Source organism: Anser cygnoides, chromosome 1, assembly GCF_040182565.1.
Source record: "Anser cygnoides isolate HZ-2024a breed goose chromosome 1, Taihu_goose_T2T_genome, whole genome shotgun sequence".
In the NCBI taxonomy this organism is placed as follows: Eukaryota; Metazoa; Chordata; class Aves; order Anseriformes; family Anatidae; genus Anser; species Anser cygnoides.
Genome location: NC_089873.1, coordinates 32,609,793 through 32,636,866, shown reverse-complemented (window position 1 = coordinate 32,636,866; position 27,074 = coordinate 32,609,793). Strand labels below are relative to the sequence as shown.

Sequence of the window (27,074 nt, the reverse complement as noted above, 5' to 3'; positions counted from 1 at the left end):
GGTATAAGCCAAAGAAAAGAGTTGGTTTGATAAGAATCAGCATTTGAAGGCTTATGCCTAATTGCTTCAGGCAGACTACATGACTTGATTCTAGCTAAACTGGCCCAGAAGCATCCATTGCAGAAACAGAACAGGGTGTTCTCATTAATATTAATAATTGATGTGCTTCTATATAGCTTTTCGGACAAAAGGGCTGCACAAATATTGTCTGTGCCTTACAAGTCCCATGTCATGCAAGACAGTTATATTCTCTGCGTGGAGACAGGGAGACCGAGGCATTCCTACTGCTACTTTGAAGTAAAAATAGGAAAAATGGCCATTGTACCTATTGTGGGCTCCCTTCCTAAAGGCACATGAAGAAATAAAGAGAAAGTATAAAATCCAATGTATAGCCTTGCAGAAAGTGAGCAGCAGTTAAAGCATTGTTCTTCTCCAAAAGTCCCCAAATGAACCCAGAAGCTGACCTACGCTCACACCACTGCAAAAAGTTAAAACAAAATTAAATTATCCAATCTGACCTCACAAAAAATAAAATAAAATAACTAAACTAAACTAAACTAAAATAAAATAAAATAAAATAAAACCTCACCCCTAATCTGATGCTAATTTTATTCCACATATAGAGTACAACCATCATGTAGGCACCTGTGGGGTGGCCTAATGCCAGTATAAAACCACTATGCTTCACTCAAACTCTCCATCTCAAGGGATGAGTATTTCCTATTCCCCCGTACTTTAACTGCGTTAGTAACTAGACAGAATAGTCTGGCCTGTGCCATCTGTAGTGGCTGAATCCAACCTCTCTAGATCACAGGATCACATAACAATTAGAGTTGGAGAGGACATCTGAAGGCCATCTCGTCCAGCCGTCTCTTGCAGGCCAGGAGAGCCTCAAAGCTACATCAGTGCTAGATGGTATTTCTGCTACCTAGCTAAAGAGATATTCTTGTTCACCCACCTGCAGCTGCAGTTGTAATTTTCTACATGTGATTTAGACAAAAACAGTTTTGTGTGACTTCTCAGCTATCAAAGGTCAGCTAGTCCTTTCAGATCTGAAAGCATGGGATACCTTAAGGGTAATAAGAAATACTATAAGTAGTCACTGGAAGAGGCAAGACTGGAAAAGAAGGTCTTATGGATCGCTCTAGGCATTTCCTTCTGGGGTACCTGTGTGAATCTATACAGACACTTTTCCGTCTTAAAAATCACACAACTTTTCACACTTCGCTTTTTAAGAAAAGCTTCTGCAACATAGGCTAAAAATTGCATTTTTTCACATGAAATTCATGATAGCTGAAGTCAGCACGACTTTCTAGAGAAAAAATCCTAAATTTAGAACATATTTTAAGATATATTTTTCATATGTTAGATAAGTATTGCCCAGAGTTCCATGCAAGTCAGAGTTTCTATGTCAAGGTAACAAAACTGGGACTCAAGCCACTTTTAAATTTGCTTATTGTCAACTTAGATGTCTTTTCTTGCATAAATATTTATGAAATATTCAACAAGAATTTAAGACAGATGAATAGCTATTTTAACCCAGGGCCTCTTTTCTGTGCAAGCTTTCCTTATAACCTCTCTCAACCCCCTGCAGTAGACCCCATCTTCAAATTATCTGGACTTCAGGTCAAAGAAAAGTGTCTCCAAGCAAAAAATGCAAACAGTACAGAAGGTAAGAATGCAACAAATCCAGGGGGAGCTGAACAGCTCCCACAGAAAGTGCAAAAAGTTGTTTGAGAATATCATATCCCCTTCCTCAGTACTTGTACTTCTGGGTTGCATTTTTCCCCATTGTTGGTAGGGCTACGAGTGTATTTTCTCCCCTGTAAAAACACAATATCCTGTAGGTCCAAGAGAACTGTTTCATCACAGCTACAGTTGGTAGCTTGGACATGCTTTATTTCTGTCCCTATAGTGAGAAACAGAGCAGGCTGTAACACTATTAAAGCAGTTATGCTGGATTTGCATTGCAGACAAGGCTGTAGAGTGGGTAAATTACATTACTGTAGCAAACTTCCCAGCCTACCCATATGGTTAAGTAGAAACTAAGGGTTTATAGCTTAATTAGAGGCATTTGTGAGTGAGGATCAGATAAACAGATATACAACTTAAAAGAGTGCATTGGCCATAAATTCTTTCATTCCAGATTCAGATCTGGTAATATATGACTGTAAATACCTCTGACAAGGTTATTTAAAAGCCAAGCAATCTTATTTCCTATACATTTAGAGCTTGAAGTGGGAAGAAGTAAATGACGGAAATCATGTAGTGCTGCAAGCACAGTCTAAACATATTTAGATCTTAGTGATAAGTGCTACAGAAATGCTTGAAGAGGTGGCATGGAAGAGCAAGGGACAAAGGACAAGCAGAGGCAGAGCAGCAGGGGGGTGCAAGCAGCCCTTTTGCCACCTTTGCCGTCCTTTTCTTCTTATTCCTTTCAGAATGTATAATTTTCACTTTTCTACTTCATCCCTCATGTTTTCTCTTAAATTATAGGAGACATCAGAATTCAGCCTGATGGAAAAAGTGATGGAGACCTCTGCTAATGAGGTGTCACCTGTCTGTCCAAGAGTCTTTGCTTTCCCTCTGACAACGTCCACGCAGACGCAGACTGGAGGTGCTTATTTTCAGACTTGGTTAAGATTTAAAAGGAGACGTTCGACCGTGTGCTGGTGATGCTGCATCCAGACGGCGAGGAAACAGAGCAGAGAGGCAGGGTGAGAACTGCAGCTGAACCTTCCAAGGCGCTAAGTGGGTCTAACGCTCTCGCCCGCAATAAACTTGTAGCCTAGGGTCGTAGGCTAAGGCAGCTTCCTGTGAGGGTTGCGTTTTTGTTTCTTCGGCTACAGAAGGACGGCTTTGACCAGATTGAGTTCTAGATAATACACTTACTCTCCCAGCACAGGAAAACCAAATGTGCTTCAAGACACGAAGGGAAAACTGTCATTTCCTAACCCCGAAAAATTTCTTGTGCAGAGTCGAGAGAGGCGCTGCCGGCCAGCAGCAAGCTTCTCAACTCCAGCTGCGGTTGTTTCACCGAGCGGGGAGAACCTGTGATCCCCCAGCACCCCCTCAGCTATCTCACATTATCTCACAGGGGCGTTTATCTAAAACCCCACAGACACCATCGTTGGACGTCCCCTCTGCTACCCATCCTTCATGAGCGCGTCTCCTACGGGGCTTAGGGACTGCGGGACCACTGCAGAGCCAGGAGCGGGCTGCGGGTGACCGAGGCAAGCTCCGGCGGCCTGGACGGGGACGGGGCAGGGCAGGAAGGGACCGGGAAGGAGCCCGAGACCCCAGCCCCAGCCCCGACCCCCGGCCCCGAGCCCCCGGCGCCGGGCCCCGAACCCGCGGCCCCCGAGTCCGCGCCCCCGGACCCGCCCCTCTCCCCGCCCCCTCCCCGTTCGCCCCGCCCCCTGCCTTTTCCCGACGGCGATTGGCGGGCGCGGCGGGCGGCAGCCAATGGGCGCGGCGGAAGGCGGCCGCCGCCGTCCCGGGCGCGGAGCGGCGGAGCCCCATTAGGGCGGGGAGCGGCCGCGGGCAGCGGGCACTCGCGGCGGGGGCGGCCGGCGGCGGAGCGCCTCGGCTCGGCTCGGCTCGGCTCGGCTCGGCTCGGCTCGGCTCGGCTCCGCTCCGCACGGTCCCACCGCGCTGCCTCCCCCGCTGTCAATGCGGGCGCCCCGGCGCCGCGGGAGGTAAGCACCGGGCGGCACCGGCACCGGTACCGGCAGCGGGGGGCGGTGGTTGCGGGGCGCCGAGGGTCCCGCCGGGACCGGCCCGGGGCTGACAGCGGCATCCCCCGGCGGCAGCGGTCCGGGCTGACCCCGCTCCCGGGAGCGGGCACCCGCGGGTCCCGTCCCTCTGCAGAGGCGCTCGATGACTTCTTATTTTATTTTATTTTTTCCTTTATTTTTTTCTTTTTTTTCATTTTTTTTAATTTTTTTATTTTCCTTTTTTTTCTTTTTCCTTTTTTTCCCCTTTTCCTTTTATTTTTTTCTTTTCCTTTTTATCTTTTCTCCTTTTTATTTTTTTTTCCTTTTTATTCTTTCTCCTTTTCCTTTTTATTCTTTTTTCCTTTTCTTTTTTTCCTTCCTCATTTAAGGAAAAGTAAGCTGCTTCCCCCCCCTCCCCGCCCCCCCACCGGGGTGCTGTGACCTCAGTGTCCCCCCCAATATAATTTGTCTCCCCTCCGCTGCGGTTCGTGGGGTGCGTGGGGCACCCTATGGGTTACCGCCGGTACCCTACGCCTTGAAGCCTATACGGGCGTCGGGGGGAAGCGGCCCCACAAGTTGGCTGGTTGCGGTGCTGGGCAGCCTCCGAGCGGTGTGGCAGGCTGTGGGCCGCCACCGGGACGGGCTGCTTTGGCCCCGCGAGCTCTGGTGGAGCACCGGGACGTGCTGGTGGAAGGCGTTTGGCCCCTTGAGCTGTGGTGGGGCAGCGCAGGGGATGGCGTCGCTCGGATCTGGGCAGGCTTGGAAAGGGAGCGGAGAGCAGAGGAGGAAGGTGGGGATGCTGGCTGCGGTGACAGATTCTCTTCTTCTGAGCCCTGATGCCAGGACAGCTTATGGGGCTGGTTAACCGAAGGACACGGAGCTGCCCCTTCTGGATAACAAAAGGGGCCACAAAGAGCGAGCCCAGATCGGTCGTATAAAAACCTTACCGTCGGCCGGGCAAGGTGTGCGTGTGGGGACCTTACAGGGTTAATAGCTGAGCTATTAAGATTGGAGTCAGATGTGGGTAAAAGCAACAGGAGAGTCTGTTTTTTTCCCTAATATCCTGTACTATGATAACTCTGAAGAAGGTAACTGTTTGGAGGAAAAAAAAAAAAAAAGAAATCTGTTTCAATTTAAGATTTATTAAGCAAGAAGAGCCTTACGTAAACACCAGAATCCTTTTCTTGTTTAGAAGGGTAAGAAATGGCCAGAAAATGTCAGCTGCACTTGAAAGTGGAAGAGCACAAACTATGTGTGGATTTTCATGCGTGTGTGCAAGAATGTTCCTAATGGCACTTCCCACCAGCTTCTTCTGCATCTTACAGGGACTTGTGGAAAATGCCTTCTGTGCTTTATTTTTCTAGCAAACCGGTTCTTTCAAACACTTTGGGCGTTTTGGGGTTCACGAGCAGAAGACAGCAAGTGTCCCCAAAGGAGGAGAAATGGGGAGCGGGAGGGGGGAGCCAGGTTTTGCTTACATACATAATAAGTTGGGAATGTAAATTTGTATACACGACGGAGATCTGAAGAATGACTTGGCACACTAATGACCTGGCTTTTCAGAACTTCAAGAGTTTGGTCTGTCTCCCCCTATGGTTATAATAAGAGATTAAATGCACTTGGCATATTTAATTAATTAGCATATGAAAATCAGATGGCTTTGACTTTGTCATTGTTTTCCTGTGAAACTTTTCTATGCTAATGAACGTCTACATTTTACAGAGGAATTTAAATGGATTTGGTTTGTATTATGCCTCTGCAGATTGCTTTGACCCCTTCTAATGCTCCAGCCTCTGTATCCCAGCCAAAAAGCCCTTTCCCTGTGTAACGTGGCTCTTGCATAATATATTGTCAGCGGCTGCTGTGCGCAGCTTCGAACCGAACGGACCGAGAGCTGCGCTTCAGTGTAAGGGCTCTGCCTGCTTGGGTGCTGAGCCTCCTCCTTCCAGAGGTAACGAGATGCGATGACGGAGTCCCTCTAAAACAAACAAGCTGGGGTTTGTTTCCTTTCTGCCGCTACGCTGTCCTCCAGCAAGGAGATCCCTGCTGGAGCTGAGAGGGCGGGTATAAAAGAACATGCTCAGAGGCATCGCTTCTTATTTTTTGTCACGACAGTGATCCCGAAGTAATCCTGGGAAACTTGTTCAGTGATCTTGTGTTGCGTTAAGAATACTTGATGATGAGATGGGTGCGTAACGACCAAGTGGCTTCTATCAGTATTAATTTCCTCCCTTGTATCGAGGATTAAGCTTCAGTTTGGCCAGCGCTGTTTTCTGTTTATGCTTTTTTAAACAGAGGTAAACTCGAGGTTAGCTCTGTCCGCTGGTATATGCTCGCTGTGAGCCCTGCATGCTTAGGTCCTGCTCCTGGAAGTGTTTACAGAAATGAGTAGCTTTTACTTGTAGGCTTGAATTGTTTGGATTAAGAGTTGTATAATGGGAAGAACCAGCTTGGAGAGATATAATGCAGCAATCCCTCATCTTCCCCCTCCCACCTTATTGCTGAAGAGTGATGGGAAGAAACGTGTTGTACAAGTCATAGCACACTGAAGTTGTGACATTTCTGGCAAAAATGCCAAGACAGACTATCACATCACTTCACAATTTGCCAAAATTACATGTTTTTTACAGAAACAGCTCCTTGGCTGCTGCTGCATCGCTATCAAAAGGATATTTCCGGTTACTGAAGCAAATTTCTCAAGTGATCTGCCGTAATTCTTCGTGTTTTGTTTGTTTATATTGTGAACTGAATACGTGGTCCTTTTTTTTTGAGAAACTAAGCAAATGATCCCCGTGTGAGCTGACAATTCTCAAGCATATCCTTGTGCGAGGGGATTTTTTTAGTGCACGAAATGAGTGAAGTGCTCAGGCACAGGAGGCATGAGCCAATACAAACACTTCCAGGATTTCTAAAATATCTGCAAATGGCAGCTTCTTGCTAGTTCACCTTTTCTTGGAGCTCTGCCTGGAAGGCTAACTTCTTGAAAGTTCTTAAATACAGCCTTAAGATTGGTGAGCTGCTCTTCAAGACCATTGTGAACCTATCGGGCTCGGAGTGTTTTTCTAGCTAGTAAACCCGTGGTAGACAGTCTCCCAGGCAGGCCTTTCATTTCCAGTGGATTACGCATCAACAAAAGCTGGAAGTGTGTTATTTCAGTTGTTCTGTACTGAAGTCATGTACTCCTGTCTAAGATTCGTGTTAGAAACATTGATTTATAGCACCCAATAGCTCGTGCTGTTCTGCCGTGTGTGCTTCTCTCCATTTTCCTCCTCGCTGTGCCGCCCCCTCCTTTGCTCTCCAGTTCTACCAAGTTGGCTGATAAAAGTATTATGAGCGGGCTTAAGGATTTATACCTGTAACAGTTTTATTTGGTTGCCCTTTTTTTTAATCAGAGCACAGATCCCACGGCTTGCAATTACGGTCTTTGGCTTCAACAATTCTTTTTTTTTTTTTGAAATGTTTCCAGTTGCACAATATTGGCTTCGTGGAGCAGCCACATGCCAAAAAGCATTTCCAACTGCCTTCCAAATATTGAAACGTGATTGCTTTGCTTTTTTTTAAGTAAATTTTGATTCCTGTGATGTTTTTATAATCACTTTTTTTAGCTTGTTGCCGTCTAATCTTGCATCCACTGGCCCCAGTCTTAATATTATATGACCTCCGAAGTACGTTTCTCTGATGGCAATGCGCCAAATCCTAAGTCGAATCTTTGTGTTAATGTAGCATATATGAAAGCTCTGGCTTCTCACAGGATTTGATCACTGATTTGTATAATTGCAACCAGTGTGATTAAAAATCTGCGTGTCAATACCGTGATGCTTATAATAAAACCTACAGAAGTTTTTGAAATGGGATGATGTTAGTCCTTAAAAAAAGGAAAAAATTGAAGTGACTCTGTCTGGGTCTCTGAAAGTGTTTGAGTGTTCTCAAAAGAAAGTAACAGACACAGCCATGAATATAGCAACGTAGGCTTCAGGGCTGCACCACCATGCTGGGTGGTACAACTCTCCATCCATCCTCTCGTGTTGCAAGAAGGCTGCGTCTTCTCTTGCTAGTCTTTACGCCTGCATTTTTCGTTTCAGTCACTTGAATAGTGCAATTGAATTTCTAAAGGTATTCTAGACAGATATTGCTATACCCCTCCTCGAAGCACACATCTTTTTGCTATTGCTCCCGCGAGGAATATAAACCTCCTTCGACACAAGCACTGCAATTGTTCAGCTCTACCCATTTTACCCTCCCATGATCTCTTCATTAATGGAGTACCTGTGTGACGGGGATAGTGCTGGCTCAGCAAGAGCCTGCCTAGCTGCAGAGGCACTCTTGCTCAACCAGCTGAGCACGCTGGCTAGTCAGACACTGCCCTCACCCATGGCCCATTTCTCTTGCAACACGAATGCACAGTAACCATGGTACAAGTTTAAAGCCTCCTTGCACTTTCAAGTGTGGATCGACTTGTCTAACCGCAGCAAAAGCTGAGTGGTTTCAAAGTGTGTTTAAAAATTAGTGCCTGATTAGCGGAGGTGTTTTTTAAAGATCTCTTTTTGTAATCCAGTGCTGTAGTTAATAAACCAGAAGTTTGTAAGTGTTTGTGTAAAGAAGTTGCATGGGTTTGTGTGCTTGCTTTACGATGAAAGTATTTTGACTTTATTTTGGCCTTTTTCCAGAAGTGTCATATCTTTGCAGGTTCCGTATTTCTGTAGAAAAATACAAGCTGAGTTAACAATTCAAAATGTGAATATTTATATACTTTTTAAATGAATTTTATGAAAGCGTTGAAGAATCGTCTGAACCTAGTGCATTTGCATCTCTCTATGCAGACTGCCGAATGAATTATGCTAGGTCTAGAACCTCACTGGTGAATTGCAGATGTCTTTTTTACAGAGGTATACATGTGACTTGCTGAGAGCTTTGAACTGCTTCCTCAAGGTTTGCTCATCAGAAAGATCACATGGATAAATTCCTTTGGAGTTTTTCCTGTCTTGTTTGCAAAGCATGGTGGATCTGTGTGATAAATATTGAGTTCCCATTCATCCCAGTACTGAAATGAGTTAGTTTTGTGCATATGGAATATGGGAGTAAGATACACAGAGGATATGTTTATATGTAACAAAATTAGTAGTTGAAAATTAGTGCAAAGGAACTTATAAGCCTGAACAGCTTGGCAGGCCAATAGCCAATGAATGTCTGAGTACTGCCAAACACACAAAATGCAGCCCAGGCTCTCATCTGTATGGAGGTCCTGGAAGCGTGCTTTGCTTCCAGCCTTGTGAGGACGTTACCCAGAACCCAGCTTTGCTGTCTTCTCAGCAGTTTGGTGTTGGTCTGGATTTCCACAGGTAGCCGTTGTGGCATACCTCTTGCAGAAGAGCAGTGTGAGCTGCCTGAAGCAAGCAGTCATGTTGTGGCATTGACCAGCCTTGAGAGGGTACAGGGGAGGGAGGTGAGTACCAGAGTGAGGATGGGGAGCTTACCTCCACCTGAGGAGAGCACCCCTCTATGATAAGTGTGAGCCTCAGTTACTGCCACTGTAGTTAAATGTGAGCTGCCAAAAAGCTGTTGAAGTGCCTGCTCTGGCACTCTGCAAGTTGGGCACAATCTAGTTTGCTACTTGTGAGCCCAATAAATACCAAGCCTCACCCCAACCTTACAGTCAATCTGCTTGGACAATCTTTGTGGGGGCTTTCAGGTGGTATGAAGCTGTAGTTCAGTGGTCCAGCCTGTCAGCCAGTTTCTTTCTCAATTTATGATTTTCCTGTTTATGCAGAACTGATTTTCTTGTGCAAGACCAGCTCTTCTCTCTATAAGAGTAGCTGCTGATATATTGAACTTGAGTGTTGTAGGTATGTGATGGAACTGAAGTGACCTCAGTGACATGCAGTCATCAGTTTCGTTGCTGCATGTTTATTGCTTTTCAGATTTCTTTGCAAAATCTCCTCTGACACTCAAAGCTCTATTGTCTAGTTCTGAATCTGCCACCTTCTGGGCTGTAATTTCAGTGGGTTTATTTTTAGTGTCTCCCTGTCTGTCTTCTCTGGCACTATCTGTTTATAAACCTTTCTGATATATTAGTTGCTAAGCATGTCTTAATGTCTTGGAGTTGAGTGTAAAGAGCTACTAATATGACGGAGACTCTTTGACTGTGGTATAGTAGCACAGAAGTATATTTGCTTGCCTTATTTTAGGAATTGAGGTGATACCAGGCTGTTCCTGTTACTGTTCCTGTAAGGGTGTGGTGTTTTTGTTCTGTTCTTTGTACAAGTCAGTGTTCAACATTTAAGTACTAACTACAAAACATTTCAAGTTGTATATTCAAAAGCATAGGTGTTTGTTCTTGGTTCTCTTTCCACCTTCCCACAGCCTCTGGAAGCAGACTAATGCTTTGAAAGAACATCTCTCATGGAAACTAGCAGGCAGATCTTGAATTATGCGATAGGTAGAAGCCCTCCTTCTTCGTCCAGTTCTGTGCATTTACCTTCTTCCTGCTTTCTGTGTCATACTCAGTCAGTCAGGACTTGATGCCAAAGTGGGAAGACGCTCCAGACTTGATTTTCAAAAGGAGACTTCAGGCATATCTTTTTACTGGAGTGCGGGGGAAAACTTAAGCATATGAGCTGTGACACTGGTTGTGCACATGAATGAGGGTGGGGAAAGAGCATCTCCAAGCTGGTAGTTCCAGTCATACTCTGGCAGTGTTGGGCTCTGAGCTATGAATGACTTTAATTTCCTATTAAGATGGCACCCCGATACAACAATGAATTCAGCCTGTATTCCCTATGTAAATGCCCAAGCTATTTCCCATGCAGCGTTGCCTAGTTGTGCTGGCATGGTTCAAGCAGGGACCTAGTGTTGGGTTGAAAAAAATATGGTGTTTTGGAGAGTTTCTTGTTTCATTTTGTTTAAGTGGGCTTTCCAAATCAGTATAACGGTTGTCTTAGTACGTGGAGTTCCTCTTTCATGACCTTGGCAAGGATCTTTCTAATTGTGAGCTGCTACCTAAAGAAATGATGATAAAGCAGTAGCTTCAGTTGTGCCATAGGCTCCCAGTAGGTCCAAACCATGAAGTTGTTCTGCCATCTCTAAATCATCTAGTACTTTGTCAGGCCTGACTTCTAGTGGTAAGTGGTGCTGGTTGCTCTTTCTTACTACTGTGGTACTGGTTATCTGAAAGACTCTGAAGGGTTTGGGGAAGATTTTATTATTTGAGTTTGGGTGTAAGTAATTTAGGCACCATTTTCTAGTACTAGAAATTGTTCAGATCCCCTTCCCAGTTTCAGAGAATGGAAAGTCTATTCTTCACAAAGAAAATGGCCCTGTCCTTACTCTGTAGAATATCAGTAGGAAAATATAAATCAAAAATGTCTGTCAGAAAGCAAATGTAATACTTATTTCTAACAATTTATTTAAAAGCCAGCATAATGACTGGGTTTCTGACTTCTTAATGTCAATCCCAGGTCTTAAAAAAAAAAAAAAAAGAAGGGGGGGGAGAGGTGTGGATAAACTGCAAGCTCACCACCACCACTACCCCCAGCTAGAGCCTCTTTGCCTGCCTTCACTTGTGTACTCTATTGGTTTCACAGTTCATATACTTGTGTTTTTTTAAAATCTCCCCCTGCACTCTGGTGGGAAACATGTCTGCAGTTTCCTTTTAAACACACAAGGCTTGATTCTCCTCTCACAATGGCATAAATTGTGAAGAACTCCACCGAAATCAACGAATGTAAAGACATGTAAAATGGGGTGAGAGAAGAGTCCAGGCTCTGGTTTCTATTTTTAAGTGAGTCTGGGTAACCTAAAATTGTTCAATGTGCCACTGTGACTTTATTTTATATGTATCAGTTGCTATACTTGTTTCTCTTCATACATAATGTTTCATTTTCATATATAATACATTACAGCTAGTAATCAAATCATGATGCATGTTTCTTTGATTTAATACCTCAGTATTGGTACATCAACTTTGGTAGTTAATAATCAATATGCATGGTAAAGTACTTACCTTCCTAGGGTCAGACCCTACAAAATGTCTGGAGTGTAGCCGTATTTCTGTGCATGTCCCAAAGGAAAGACAGGATTGACTATGTCCATACATCTTTAATTTTCTTTGTGGTTTTATATTCTCATCTGTGAATCTTGTTCCTTGTTATCCAGGTTCAAGATACTCATTCTACATACACAAAACCTTTTCAGCTGTTTTTCCTGTGCTTGTGAAGTGTTTGGCTCCATTCTTATGTTTTGTGCATACTCAAGAATTTATTTTAACTCCAGGTTTTCTCTGAACAGCTAAGTACTTGGCAATAAACCTGGAATATCCACACACAATTTCTGCCATTGCTTAAGTTTGGGTGGTTGTTAACATTTGTTTATTTTTTGGCAATGGGTTATGGTCCTTAATTGCCATCAGTAGTCAAATAACTGAATGAGATTATACAGCAGTGCTGTAAAAACTGTTCATGCTAGCTATGATCTGTACATGTGTGGGTATCTTTGAAAACAGTCGCTGCATTCATTAACCGGTGCAACAGACTCCAACCTTGCCACTATTTAGTTTTTGAAATTAATGCAGTATTCTCTACCTAACTGAAACGCTGCTTTGACTGCCTCTTTTTATGGTTTAAAAAATAACATGAAATAGTTGACTCCTATAACGCATTCTAACTTGGAGGAGATCTATTGGCTCATTTGATTTTTTTATATTTTTTTTTCTGTGTGAGTAGCAAATTGCTGATGGCCACAAGGAAGTCTCTTTAAACTTGAAGGATGGGGTAGACTTAGTATGTCACTTAAACTTTCTCCAACATGATGTGAGTGAAATCCCTGTGGTGTTTAGCCTCTTCTACTGTTCAGTTCTTAAGCTTTCATCTCCAGCTTTAATCTGCACCTCCCTGTCCCCCAAGGGTGTTAAGCCCCAATAGCTTGCTTTTCTAGTGTATGTGTTATACTGGTGAAGTGTCAAGTAGAGAAAATATTTAAGAGCTGATGCTTCTCACCTTTGTTCTGGTAGAGCAGTCCTTGTTGTGGATGTGGATGTTATTCAGTTGTAGACTGACATTCTTCTGAATGTGGAGGTGTGCTGGATGTCTTCCCAGTGGCAGGTCTTGTTCATTTCTAATCTGATGGCTTTAAGACTTATTTTGGCCTGTCATTTTTAGAGCATTTTTAAGCTCTTCTGAGACTCATTATGTGGAGACTGGAGTGCATGGCTGGAAGAGATGCTAGTTTTGGTAGAATTTTCAAAGTATGAGATGCAAAAGTTGTCTTTGAGTACAAGAGAAACAAAAGGGTACTGAGACTAGAAAGTGAGAGACTGGGGAAATTAGTTTCTCTAATGCAAACTGGGTGTATACAGCATGCTTGAAGGAAAAAATGGAATTTGCCAAGCAATCTAAAGCACCTTACCAACTTCGTGGATGAAGCAGCTTCCACTGAAAAGGTTTAGGAGTAGAAGAGCATCCTTCCAGCTTTGAATTGGTGTCAACCACTGCAACCAATAAAGACAGTATCATATAATAAGGTTGACTAAAGTCTCTGAAAAGACTTCATCAATCTGCTGTGTAGGGAAATGGGTGACAGAAGACTTGACCTCAGGAAATGAAGATGTATTTAGAAAGATGCAGAGCTTGAACTTGTTTGGAGAAGTTGTTTCCACAAATACCAAGCTGATGGTACAGTGCTTCTGCTAGACAGAAGTCTGCTCTGGAAACAGCTCTAAACCTAAAGTAAACTTTAGAAAGCAGTCTTTCTAGTAAGTAATTCTACAGCCATTTGCTTGCAATCTTGGTTTGTATGTAGGTATCATTTAAATATAAATATATATATATATATATATATGACCACTGGATAGGTTACGTACCTATTCCAGGCATCTTTTAAAAAGTAAAAATGCAAAAAAAAAAAAAAAAAAAGAAAACTGTGTGGGATCAGGAGCACATGGCAATTGAGTCAGATTGCTGTTCATTTAGAGGTCCATGTCATGGTATGCAAAGAAGGGAAGTGTTTAAAACTGTTAAAATACAAAAGTGTTAGGACAAAGACATTCATGGGGGAGAGGACGAGGGGGGCAAATCACCATTAAAAAAAATGCCAACAGACTTTAATTCTTTTTTTTGAGTCTATGGCCTGTTAAGGAAGGAAAAAAAAAAATTAAAAGCTGGTGTACTGTGTAAGGGTACATATAAAAGATACATTTCTTGACATCCTTCCAAAATTAGTGTTTAAAGACTATTTTGTAACCATGCCTAACAACATTCTAGTAGCTTCGGTTTTCTCTCCTGTGAATCAGTTCTGGCCTTCATGTACAAATTAGTTTGTTTTGTGGTACTGCATGGAATAAAACATATATCAGAAGGACATAATGCAAAATATTTATTTCCAACTCTGACTGATGTATGCACGCAGCCTGGTACAGGTATGAATTTCTCCCTTTAAAAAGTCAGAAGACATGTGAGCCTGTGCATGCCCAGCAAACAGCCTTCTATTTAATTAAAAAAGTGATCTTTAGGGCTATGGGTTAAAATAACTTTTTGGAATTTCAGCCTGGGGAGCAGCTCCAGGGCCGAAGTGTTACTGTAGCTGTTAAGCCAGTGCTGGAAAGTGAATTGCTGGCCCAGGGGGCAGAGTATGCCTGCCTGAGGACGTGTAGGTGAGTCCCAGAAGTCACTGCCGTACAGGCTGCCTGGGAGAAGATCACATGAGAACAGTCACCTTGAAACTGCTTTAGTGTCAAATGCAGAAGGAATGATAGTCCTGGACACTTTTTGTTTAAATACTGAGATATGGGTCTTGAGTTTTAACTACTTGGCTTTGCAAAGGAAACCAGACTTGTCTCTCGGTGCCCGCCTGGGATCTCTTGAAGCAGGTTATTCCAGGGAAGAGATCAGAGGCAGGGTGTGCCAGCAGGTGGATGGTCAGCCCGGTGGAGTTGGCAGACACCGTGCACAGGCTCCAAGGCGGCAGAAGACACGCTCCTCACTAGTCGGTGGGCTGGTGAGGCATGGGAGCTCGTAGCCTGTGGTGGTAGGACTTTGGCCACTATCAGCCTCCAGTGGAGACCTCTTGGTGTTGGTGGAAATACTTTGCGTGCTTTTATCTCCTCATCTGGGAGAGGTGTGAGGAAGTTGTGACTACAAACGTGGTGTGATGGGAAGGCTAACAAATGTGATAAGTTATTGCTCTTTCCCCGGCACTCTGCAACGCGGAGCCCCGCAGGAAGCAGGAGCAGGATGGCCGGTGGCCGTGCCGCTTCAGGAGAAGCGGGTGGCCTTGCCGTGCCGTCGGCCGAGGCTTGGAGGCAGAAATAAGCGGCTGTCGCTGCGGAGCGACGCCGGCTCCAGCCGCAGCGCGGTGCTGGGCCGGTGCGGGGCCGGGAGGAGCGGCGGGGAGGCCGCTAGGTGGCACCCGAGGGATGGCGCCGGGCTCCGGCCGGGGCTGCTGAGGGGAGGCGAGGGCGCGGCGGGCCGAGCGGCCCCCGGGGAGCTGCTGCGGGGAGCCCCCAGCCCTGTGCTGTAGGAAGGGAGCGAGGCTGCCTGTGCTTCTCTCAGTATGCCTCGTGACACTCGAGAATTAAATAAAGCGTACTTCCTTTCCCTCAAATTATTATGATCCTACTTGAAATGAGGCAAATAGGTGGATTTGAAGGGCAGGGAGCAGCCTGCCAATGCAAGAACCAGGGGGCTCGTTATCTTTTCCATTCCTCTGCTGCTTTTGTCTCTGTCAATCTGCTGCTGTCCCAAAATTGTATTGAACTCCAAAAGAAAAGTAAACATGCCTGAGGATCCTCGCCCATATGCTCAAAAATCTGTTTGCATGGACACCTTGGGGGGTGATACCTCATCTCACTTTCCTGTCTGAAGTAGGTGGAGCAGATTTGGGGGGGGGGGGCGGCTATGTGAAGAGTTTGAGAGTGTGAAATGAAATGAGACTTCAGTCTCAGCCTGTTCAGGCCTGAGAGAGGGCGAGGTAAGGGAGACCTAAGGCAGAAGCCAGTGCAGTGGTGGTCTGTGTGATGGACGGTGGCCCTCCATAGTGGGAGCATGAGCCTTTCCTCACCAAGCTTTCTTTCCCTAGAAGACCCTCTGACAAGCCTGTTGTGGTAGCTGCTCGGTGAGGATGTAAGTGGTTTACTCCCCGTCTGAGTGAATGAATGGAGACAATAGCCTGATAACAGCAGCTCCACAAACATGGGAGACAATGGAAGAAAACCAAACACTTTGAAGTCTGTCTCCAGGCCCCTGGTAAGCTGCCCCAACTAGTTTAACCAGGCCCAGGAGACGGGGAGGGAGGAAGAAATGGGCTTTGCTGAATACCCCAAGGAGCACTTCCTTATCATCCTCATTCCTAGAGAGCCTTTGTGCTGAAGTGAGCCTGTCCTGCAGATACAGGACTAAGATAGGCCTACCTGAAATGCATCTGGTGGGGTTAAGCATTCATGTGTCCCTGTGTACATACAGTTAATGATAGATAATAAAGAGGGGGCTGTTTGGGGTCAGTAACTATTGGTCATTCTTTCCAAGGAAAGACAGGCAGGTGCTAAGTTCAGGTCTGAGTAATCCTGTTTGGCATACAAACTGTGGCTGTCATCGTTCCCTCTACAGGCCTTGAGAAGAAAAGGGGCACCGTAGGAGGTAACGGCAATTTTAGGTGAACTGCTCTGTCCAGTGAAAGCATCTGTTTCCACTAGTTATATAGAGGAGGGATGCAACTCAAGTGGCAAACAAGAGAAAAGGTAACAGTCTGTATAGCCTATAACCAGAAGTTCTGTGCATATGTAGAGGAATCAAAGCTGCTGAAAGCTGAATCCTGAACTCTGTAGTGAGCGTCCTTCAACATGAATTTCTCTTCCAACTGCAAAAGTATTACATGTGGGCAGAATACTCAGAAATATTCAGAAAGTCTCATACAGAAAAGAAATTGGGAGGAGATGCTGACAGAACTTGAGCGTTTGGCCAACTTCACCAAAATATCGCCTAAAAATAAAGCAGTGATTTTCTTGGAATGGTAGGCATATGGTTTAAGAGTTTTTAGCTAAATGCTTGTGAGTGTTATCCTGTTCGTGTGAAAAGTGTTACTGGCTTTATAGCCTTTGTGGTAGGGATGTAAGACAGAAGCACTAATAATGAATCACCTGAGTGGCAGGCATTGAAGCCATTATCAAATAGACTAGAAGGCATTTTTTCTGTCCTCTACAAATACTGGTTAGTGCTACACCAAACAAAGACCTGTACCCCATATGTGTACCCTTCTTCCCACAAGAAAAAGAAAACATTCTTTCAGGGTTTTTTTGTTCCTTGAATTCAATCTTGGGAAAGGAAACCCTCAGTAGTAAATAATTAGGTTAGGAGCTAGCAGGACGGACTTAAATGAAAGTGCCTCCTTCAGCGATTCCTCTCCCATCTTAATTGTACAATGGACTTTCTCAGTGCTGCTTCCTGGTATTCATCCAACCCTGAGTACCTGTAAACAATTAACATTCTCCCACATGGCACACAAACCCTTGGTCAGTGTTTAACAGGGTATTTGTGTGTGGCAGCAGATTAACCTCTCCTCGAGGAATCCTTCTGTCCTCATTCTGCCTCTCTTCTGTGTCCTTTCCTCTCAGTTGTTTGTTGCTCGTGTATTTGGTTTATATGCAGACTATAAATACGCTCTTGCTGTATGATGCTGCTGTCTCCTCTGTCCTGAGAAGAAGCTCTAATTCCATCAAAATGCTGTTTTTTCAATTGTATATCTGTGTAGTCCCTATCTAATCTGTTTGCGCCTACATAATCAGTTTGTTGTAGTAATAAGCTGCTGATAGGAATGTGCTGTTCCGCTCTTACTGGAAAAAAATGAACTGTTTCCTGGGCATTCTGTAAGGTTTCTCTTACTGCTGTTGTCTTCACATACTGGATTTGAGCAAAGTACTTTACTACTAGCCTCCGAACTGGGGCTCTGCTCTATGGTGCTTTGTTTATGACACAAGAGTGCCTACCATGACCTTGTGCAATGAGAAGAGCTGGAGATGCCATGTAATGTGGCATGACTAGTGCTAATATCTCCTTTCCCAAATTATAAGACTGTATTTCTGCCCAGCCCTTCTGCATTTAAGGCAGGGTGCAATATTTGCCTCGCAGATGTCTGAATGCTCTAATGTTGCACTCTTATGCAGTGGCTTGGAGACATTACAACTGTGTTTTTTAAAGCAAGAAAGACCTGTGATGCTCTACAATTCAAAGAGCTCACTAATGTGTCACATGTACAAATGAGCTCAGTCTGAAAAGTACTTGTTAACCAGTGGTAAAAGTAACTCAGTAAAAAAAAAAAAAAAAAAACACCACCCCAATCCACCTCCAGTAAAAAAAAGTAAAAATGGACAGCTCTTGTGTGCTTCTGGAGAAAAAAGCTGTCTCTAAAATGACAGTTTTCTCTCCTGATTGCTCAGTGCTGGTGCTAGTCGTCTCATGCAATCTACAGGCATTAAAATCCCTGTAGAGAAGTGTTCAGTGCTGCATTAATGCTTTTAGAAAGGAAAACAAGCCTGAAATTTTTGAGTGTGTAGTTGTACCTGAGATGTTGGTCCCTTGACCTTCAGCAGCATTTGGAGCACTTCAGGAGTCAGTGGTGCATACTGCCTGTAATCATCTTAGTCTTGAGCTCATCTTGGCCTGCTCAAGAAGGTGACTCCAAGGATCAAAGTTGCACACATCCTACACCATAAGAGAGTAGATAACAAATTACTGGGAATAATTTTACCCAGTAGTGTAAATGACTGACAAATAGACTGAAACCTGCAGAACAAGGGAGGAATAGGAATGGCTCTTACTTTTGAAGCAACTTTTGTAAAAGAAAAAAAGTTAATGGAAGACTGCAATGTCTTAATGAATATACTTTGCATCTAAAAGTACAGTTAATTACATCTGAAACTTAGTACTGAGATTTATATATTCTAAGTTTGTACCGACTGTTTTGTCTGTCTGGCCATTTCATATTAATGACAAAACTAGAAGCAGATTGGACAGATAAGGTGGAACCCTGAAGCTGCTTCCTGTACATGATCTTTAGTGTTTTCTAAATTCTTTTCTTATCACCTTCTAATCATGTCTGGAAGCATAACACATGCCTTCAGGGGATGATAGTCTGTGGTCACGTGGGATTTTTGTTTTTAAGTCTTCCAGCATAAATTTTAGGAAGCTTATATTGATCAGGTAACATATCTACCTCTGAGTGGATATGCACACCCACGGGTATTATGTATTAGTGCAGGAGCCCAAAAACAGATAATAAAGGCAACAGTCTGCAGTTGCTATTCCGTAGATCAATGTTTATGCTGTGACTGGAGCAAGCTAAGGTTCAGCAGGATTAATAGCTCAAGGAGAGCCTAGTGAGGTAAATACAGTTATCATCTCAGTGTTGCCTCAATCTTAAATAAAAAAAAAAATCAAACCAGAAAAGCGTAATTCTGCTCTTCTTTGCATGCATAGAGACCAGTGAGGCTTGCTCAGCTCAAAAAGGCTCTTTGCAGAGGCAGCTCTGGCATCTCTGCACTCCGAGTTGGAAACATGCCTGTGCAACTCTGCCAGCACCAGCTGAGATTTGGTTCCTGTTGCCTGTTAGTCCTGTGATAAGTCGGTTTGAGTGGATAATTTCAAGATGTGGATCTAGTGATATTAGAAAATAAGCAGTTGTTTCAGTTTTCTTTATAGACCTTGTGTATGAATGTCACTATTGCACCTGAAGTGGGGGGAAAGGACGAAATATCTTTCCTGGAAGCTATATTGGGAGTGAAATTAATATGGCTGATCAGTGGGAAATGCCTTTTCATTCTGTAGAATACTCTTCATATTATGTGTTGGTTCTTGTCTGTTAACTTCACCGGAAGTCCTTTTCCACTTTCCGAAACACTTTTCTTCAAGTTTAATACCTCTACTGGCTGTTCAGTCATTTCAAAAGGTAGGCAGCTCTCTCCCTTCACAGAAGTGTGTAATAAATGTCAGAGATGTTTTCCAGTGCACTTCGTCTTATCCATAAAACAAGGACAGGGTTTTCTTGTTTGTTCTGGAAGCTCAAGTAAGTTCACTGGAGGGCTCTCACTACACAACTGACTACTGATCACTGCTTCCCAGCAGCACCTCTGTTTCATAAAACCAGCCTAAAATATCCACTGCCCTGTTCTGTGGGATGTGTATCTCAGTTGCCACTGGCGTCTCTTTTTTTTAATAGGATTGAACCCATTTGAAGGACCTAGTTTATGAGCTGCTTCTTTAAAGCCAACAAATGGTGCATCAGGGCAACCTCTGGACCAAAAACTTCAGAGAAGCATTTAGTACTTCTGGGGAGCTTTTCCTATAATGTGAAGTTCCAACAGCACTGAAAAAGCCATCTTGTTTTTTGTCGCACTCTGAAGTTCCTAACTCCTCTAAGCTGATGCTTCATGAGGGAACCTCTTGGGCAAATTCACCTTGTATAAAAATAATCACTTAAGCTTCCAAAGACACTGCCAGTTATAGTCCAAAGTTATCATTTGAGACCAAGTATATCTTTTTAATCAAACATCTGTATCCTGGGAAAGGCGAAACATGTAATTTTTTAAGAATTTATTGTTTTTCTTTGTGTTCATAACATGTATAATGCTTAAGCTGCACCTGTTCATCTGACCTGCCTTTAGTTTGTTCAATAAAATGATGTAGTACTATTGCTACGGAATACCTTCAACATTGGGAACAGGGTAACTTCTGGCAAATATTGACTACTTTGATACTTTTTAGCTGTGCTTCCAAAAAAGTAAGAGGGTATCAATTAAAGACTTTAAATATAAGTCTGAATGTGCTTTTTTTTCTCCCCTATAAGTTTTTTTCCTTATCCGTGGGTCTGTCAGGAAGGCATGGAGAAAATTAAACTTTCTACATAACTCATCCCGCTTGCATCTGAAGTACTGCTTATGTTTTTTTCCTGTTGGTTGTTACCTTGCTCCAGGCTTGGGCCTACTCTTCTCCTACTCAAGGACTTGAGCTCACTGGTGGTTATAGAAATGTTGATTGTGGAAAAAAGCTTCTCATGGGAACACAGTAGTTTAACGTTCAGCAGAAAAGATGCAGGAGGCAAAAATCAACTAATTGAGAAGCGGGAGATAAAGAAGACAAAGTAATTACCTTATCTACTTCTCAAACTGTTCCTTCATTTACTTGGACAGAAACAGGCTTACAGTTACCCAGTATGAAAAGGGTAATGAGATGGCAACATACCTTTGAGCAAAGTGGGGGTTGTACACTTTGAAGAGTAACTTAGCAAGAGCATTGTACTCATCAGCAGACAAAGCTGTTGTAACTCACTGAAGTATGAGCAGTTCTTATACATATGTGTCTCATAGCTGTTTTATTTAAATAGGAGGGAAAAAAGAAGCAAATGCAACTGACCTTAGGCCTGAAATATTAAAAATCTTGGTTAATGGAGGGCAGCCAGCGTGCTGGATGTGAGGAGTTTGATCACGACTGTAAAACATCAGTCTTCACATCCATCAATCATCAGAAAACTGAGTTTTGGACTCTTATACTACCACCCACATTTACTTGTGTCAGGTCAAAAACTGATACAAAAGCTGTGTGAGAGTTGGCATAGTTACTATGTTCACCCCAGGAGAAGGAAACAACTTCAGGAGGTCGTTTGGCCTAACCTTCTCTCAAAGCAGCATTGACTGAATTCAGATCATGCTCAATCAATACAACATCAGGACTTCTGCAGCAGATCCATTAGCTTAACTGATCTCTTTACATGTAGTATTTTCATATATTAAAGATACCTGTACTAGTTCTTGTGTTCCAACTGAAACAATTGAGATAAAAAAAAAAAATCCACTTTTTCCTTCCCTTGTATGCTCAGTGAGCCTTTGAGGGTACCATACTGCATCATGGCTGGTGACAGTGTGTGTATTTACACACTCTGTGGCTTCCTTAGGTCTTGGACTCTTGATTGCTGAAGTAGCTGGCTGCATGTCTGTAAAAGGCACATCACTGACAATGTCTTCCAAGAGCTGTGAGGAGGTAGTTTACAATATATGAGGTTATAAGTATGATTTCTTTTGGAAATAGGTTCTAAAATATTAATTTGGAAGCCATAGTCATGAAATATAGGCAGCAATTCTCCACTGAATTTGGTTTTATGTAGCTGTCACATGCTGTAAGTGCTAAACATTTTAGCTTTGTCATGCTGAAGAGCAATGTCCCACAGCGATCATGGGACAGCAGCCCCCTGTGATCTGCGTGGCCAGTGAAACCAATCAGATTTGTTCTCAAAATGTTTACAAGAACAGGAAAGGCTTCAGAAAGAACCACTTAGGAATGTGAGTCTACATTCATTCCAGAGGAAGATACAAATAAGAGGGTAGAAGATTGTCATCTCCTAAATCTCCATGGTAGGAAATCAGGTTTGGAAACTGGTCGTTCAGAATAAATACAAATCTAGCACTTCCAGCTGAGCTCGGACCTCCACGTTTGGTCTGGTTTACATGCAGGACGTCTGCATTGTGCTCCCTTGCAAGCTATTAAGTCGCATGCTCGTGTCTTTCAAAGTTTCTGAGTGTGGGTTCCTTCCTGGTGATTTGGGAGTAACAGGGAAGTTTGATAACTCATAGTTATGCTTTAATGAAAAAGTAAAACTCTGAAATTGCGGATGCCCAAAGATGTCCACAGAAGTTTGGTGGAAGTTGGTTTGGGTGGGGATTATGATGAATTGTTCTTAAAATCCCATGGCTATTCTGGGCATCCGAGGACAGTTTGAGAACTGTTTGAAGCATTGGGGCATAACAGGCCCGTTGTTGGTAAGGGCTGACGGTGTTGGTAGGTAGCGTGGCCGTGCGGGGAAAGCACAGGCTTCCCAGGGATTCTGCTGTTCTGCACCAGTGTGCAAATCCAAGCTCTGGAGCAAACCTGTTCTTTTTTTGTGTGTCCAGCATGCGAGTCTACCACCATTCAGTCAGATTGCATTTTTGTAGATAAATAATTAAAACTTTTTTTTTTTCATAAGTGTTAATCTCTGCTGAATTCTTGATTGAACGTTCAGATACTTCTGGCTGGATGTAGAAGGTCATATTATCCTTTAAAACTTGCATGCTCTTTGCAACTCCGGATAGCTAAATCCTGCCTATAGTAAACGTATCTTTGTCTCTCCCCTCTTCCTTACCCCAATGTGCAACTGCAAAAGAAGAGACAGATCGAGTGTGTCAGTCTGAACGTGAAAGAAGAATGATTTGGCATAGATATGATGATAACACTTTGAGAACAGGAGAGAGAAAAGTGCTCGTGTAGGGCCTGCTTCAGTTGGCTTAGAGCGCTATTTAGATAAGCCCGGCTGTGGTCTGTCTTTTCCCTCGCAGTGGTGTTACTGCTTGTCTGACCTCATGGTGAACCGGCTTAAGGAATCAAATCAACAGGAAATTTTGCCTTTTTTTTTTTTTTGGCAGAGTTTGCTTTCTGCCTGTTTAAATTCTTGAATGGTTGCACCATGAGATCAATCGAGTGCCAGTGCTGGCATGAGGAGGCTGCACAGTCAGCACAGAAGAAGACAGACAGAATCCCCACAGCATCCTAAACATAAATGGGTTTAAGCTGTCCTTACACTGTATCTCAAAGGTCCATGGTTATCCAGTTCTTGTTTGTCTTGCTTTGTCTCTTGCTGGGGGTACACCCTACTTCTCTCGCTGCTTCTCTCTCTTGGCTCCCTTAGGACCCTTTCCTGATAATGAAATGGTCCTCAGAGATGCTGTAGTGTGTTGGAATAGTCGTGAGGCTGCTACCTGTGGTTACAGCTCTTGGCATTGATTGTTAGGGGTTAGAGCCCTCTGCCTTCCTTGCCTCTGTGAGCTCTGCCATGACCACTGGCCTCTTTGCCAAAACTGCTAGAGTACCTTCGTCCCTTCTCTGAAGCCCTGTGTGTATTTGTAGATCTCTGTGCCTGGAGATGTAGGAATACTTCCTCTGTCTTGAGGGAACCTGGGGGTACGTAGTGGGGAAACTTTTCTGGAGCTTCAAGATGGTGGCTAGGTAAAGAGTACTGAGGTGGGGCAAGGGGAAGCGTATCCCTGAGTCTTTTAGGTCTGGGATGAGAGAAGTAACTTACAAAGCTGAACAAACTTTTTTTTTCCTGTAGACAAAATCTGAGAACTTTTTTCCCTAGTGCCTTTTTTAAGGTACAGTAATCAGTACAGTATAATTACCTCTAATTTAAAAAAAAATGTATGTAGTTAATAGCATGTTCAGTTCCATTTCCATCTAATCTTCTGAGCCTTTTTCTAGGGCACTGTAATTTGTTTTTTGAAAGTGCCAGGAAAAGACTGCAGCGCTTGAGTTCCTCTTCCAAAGGAAGAGGGTTTAGATTTGCACGTCTCAGTAGCGTCATGAATGATCTTGATTCACCTAAAGATCAAAGAGGACAAGAGCAAGAGACTTAGGAATGCCTTGCAATAATCATCAACTTCTAAAAACTGCTAGAGCTTGTTAGATATTGAACGCTAAAGCTGATCCATCTGCAGCGCGACTGTGCTGCATGCTTTTGGAAACATCTTCTTCGTGTTCTGTCATTAGCTTGATCATTGGATCTGTATCATTCCCACAAATGCAAAATCAAGTCTGTGCTCCCAAAAAGCTTCTTGTATACATCACACATAAGCAGAAAAACAAGAAAGCTTAACAAACTTGACTGCATTCTTACTGTGTCCCCATTACCATGCTCTTAAGGGGGATTTCAGAGGTCCCAGATTCGGGGGCTCGTAGAGGAGTGCGGTGCCAAATTGCACATTGCTTACTCACTCGGCTTAACTGGCTTTCAGTGTTGACAAAGATAACACTTCCCTTCCTGAAGGAACTCGCAGGGTGTTAAAACTAAGTCACTGTCATTTAGAGGACGATGCTCTGACATAAATTTGTATTGTTACAGATATCTCTGTTAAACGTTTTGTTAGCAGTTCAGCTTTGTGGTCTAATGGCTAAGTTATCAAACAATTGCTACAGCAACTTCAACGTATTTTTAAATGCTGTGAGCACAAGTGCATTTTAAAAATATTAACGTATTCTTTCAGAGGGCAAACTTCTTGATTGGAGTATGTTACTGTGAGTCAGAAAAACTGGTGATAACAAACTTCTTAACTTTTTTAATTAAACAGAAATTAAAGGTGTGTTGTGGCTATGAAGTACTTGCCAAAATTTGTTACTTTATTATATCCTGCTCCTGGGGGAGGGAGGTCCTTATTACAGCTGTGTAATAAGCGGGCCACACCATGCTTTAGCAAAGAAACCAGTAATAGGTGTAGAAATGGGTTCATTTGAAGTGATACCCGTAGTTAGGTGAAGATGGACTGGTGCAGAAAGTCTGTATTGCCAGCAATCTGTGCTGTTCCTACTGTGTTTTAATTTGCATACGTATTCTCATCACTGTAAATCTCTTTTTTTAAAAAAAAAAAAAAAAAGCACCAGATTTATTCATGCAATTAAGAATGCAAAACAAGCCCCACATCTTCGCATGGCCAGTTGAACTGTTACGTGATCTCTTCAGCTACTATGTTGTTTGCTGGTCAGAAAGCCTGGATGTTTAGAAAAGATGAGTACACAAACACAGAGCAGGAAAGGACTGGAACAGAAAGCCAGATTGTCCAGCTGCAGTCAAAAAAAAAAAAAAAGGCAAATTTCAGACTCAAGTTGCTGAGGTTTCTGCAGTGCTTGGTTGGTAATGCATTATCTCGCTGTATTCTTGACTTCGAGCAGCTATTGTGCTGAAGTGTGGGTCCCGGCTGTCGAAGGGTTTCCCACTTTCTGCCTGCAGGAATGGCTGGAGCTTGGAGAGGCCAGATTGTCTGGCTCTTTTCTCTTTTTTTTTTTTTTTTTTTTTTTTAACCAACCTTGTTTCCAATCTGGTCTGAATGCAATCAGTTATCTGTAGATAGCAGGCAGTGACTGGCTATGAATAATGCCTGTGTTACTTGCGAGTGACATCTGTGACTTGCCAGACAGCCTACGTGAAATGCTTCCAATCGTCTAGATGGTGCTCGTGCACGCACGCAGGAGGGGACCGCAGCCCTAGCGCAGGGCCAGGGCTCTGCTTCACTTCAGCAACCCCAGTCATGTGCTGCTCTAGCCCAAGATCCACAAATTGGGGTGTACGTGCACCGCTCTGAGATGGTGCCCAGGCTGGTGTGGGGCCACCAGCTGCTCCTGCGGCTAATGGTTGTGCCTGCTCCTGCCATCGTACGAATGGTGAGACACAGGAAAATGAAAAGACTTTGGAAATCCTTTGTTTAAACAGTTTGCAGAATGTTTCCTTTGCTGTAGGAGCTTGTGTATCAAGGTCAGCTTATAAGGATAGGGAAAGCTGAGTTTTCACTTCAAGGCTCAAACCCACAAATCTTTTAAAAGCGGTGACGTGGACGGTAGATCACCCAGCAGATCTCCAACGTGGCTGAAGAGAGTGTATTTTAAGAGACTTGTAAGCCTCACCTGTCCCTAAGAATGGAGCTGAAGGACAGTTGCTCCGTAACAGGTGAAAACATCAGAGCTAGGGTCTCTTAGACCCTCTGATCCCTCTGCGGTAAGGGGATACCAAACAGTCTGATTTGAAGGGCTGCAGTTGCTTACTGCTCACACTCACAATCTGGAGAAGATAATGGTGGCAGATTGCTCTCACTGCCACGACAAGTTCTTCATTCCACTTTATTTCGTGATGCCACTTGTCTGTGCTGTTGATGTTTACAGGTGGGTCAGTGTTTGTAACCCTTCAGAAGAGGTGGAAATGCTTCTTTTAGGGCTGAGGGAAACTAACAAAGTTCTTTAATGGAACAAAATCCACTATTTTTTCTGTAACCTCTCACATCTGTTAACAGTCCTGAGTCTTGACTGAAGTGGGAATCTATAGAGAGATGCTCAGTTCAAAGGAGAAATTTGTCTGCCATGCCTGAGTTTTTCTTCTGGGTTGGCAGAAACAGGAAAATGACTCTCACGCAGGTGGTAGGTATGCTGTGCAGAGAAGCTGTTTTAGAAGAGTTCTAACAGCTGCTTCTGTCTAAGACACAATTCTTACAGCTTTGAAGCCTGCTGATGTATAGTGCTGAAAGCTGTGTAAGGGTACTGTTATTTCTGTGATGTCTTTAAGCAAATCCAGAATGCAAAATATTTAGAAGCTTAAATAGAGTTAAACTCATCATGCTAACTTAGTCTTACAGACTGAAAAGAAGGAAAAAAAAATCCCCAGAACGTAGCTATTACTTGTGTGGGGTTCCTTGCCAAATGTTCTTGACAGTTCAAGGTAAATGAGTTTAATTATGTTTGTGTTAATTAGGATTTCCGCTTAAGGAAATCAGCCAGGATTGGGGTGGGGATGAGATGCTTCATGGTACTGACC

At 43.5% G+C, this 27,074-nt stretch overlaps 1 protein-coding gene across 1 annotated transcript in view; it reads left to right on the top strand.

The window, feature by feature from the left end:
• The first annotated feature begins 3,534 nt into the window (after positions 1 to 3,534).
• Positions 3,535 to 27,074, top strand: part of PRICKLE1 (prickle planar cell polarity protein 1) — a 65,109-nt gene continuing 41,569 nt past the window's right edge. The window contains exon 1 of the mRNA XM_066991996.1: positions 3,535 to 3,698. The gene's annotated coding sequence lies outside the window, so the exon portion shown is untranslated. The remainder of the gene's footprint in view (positions 3,699 to 27,074) is intronic.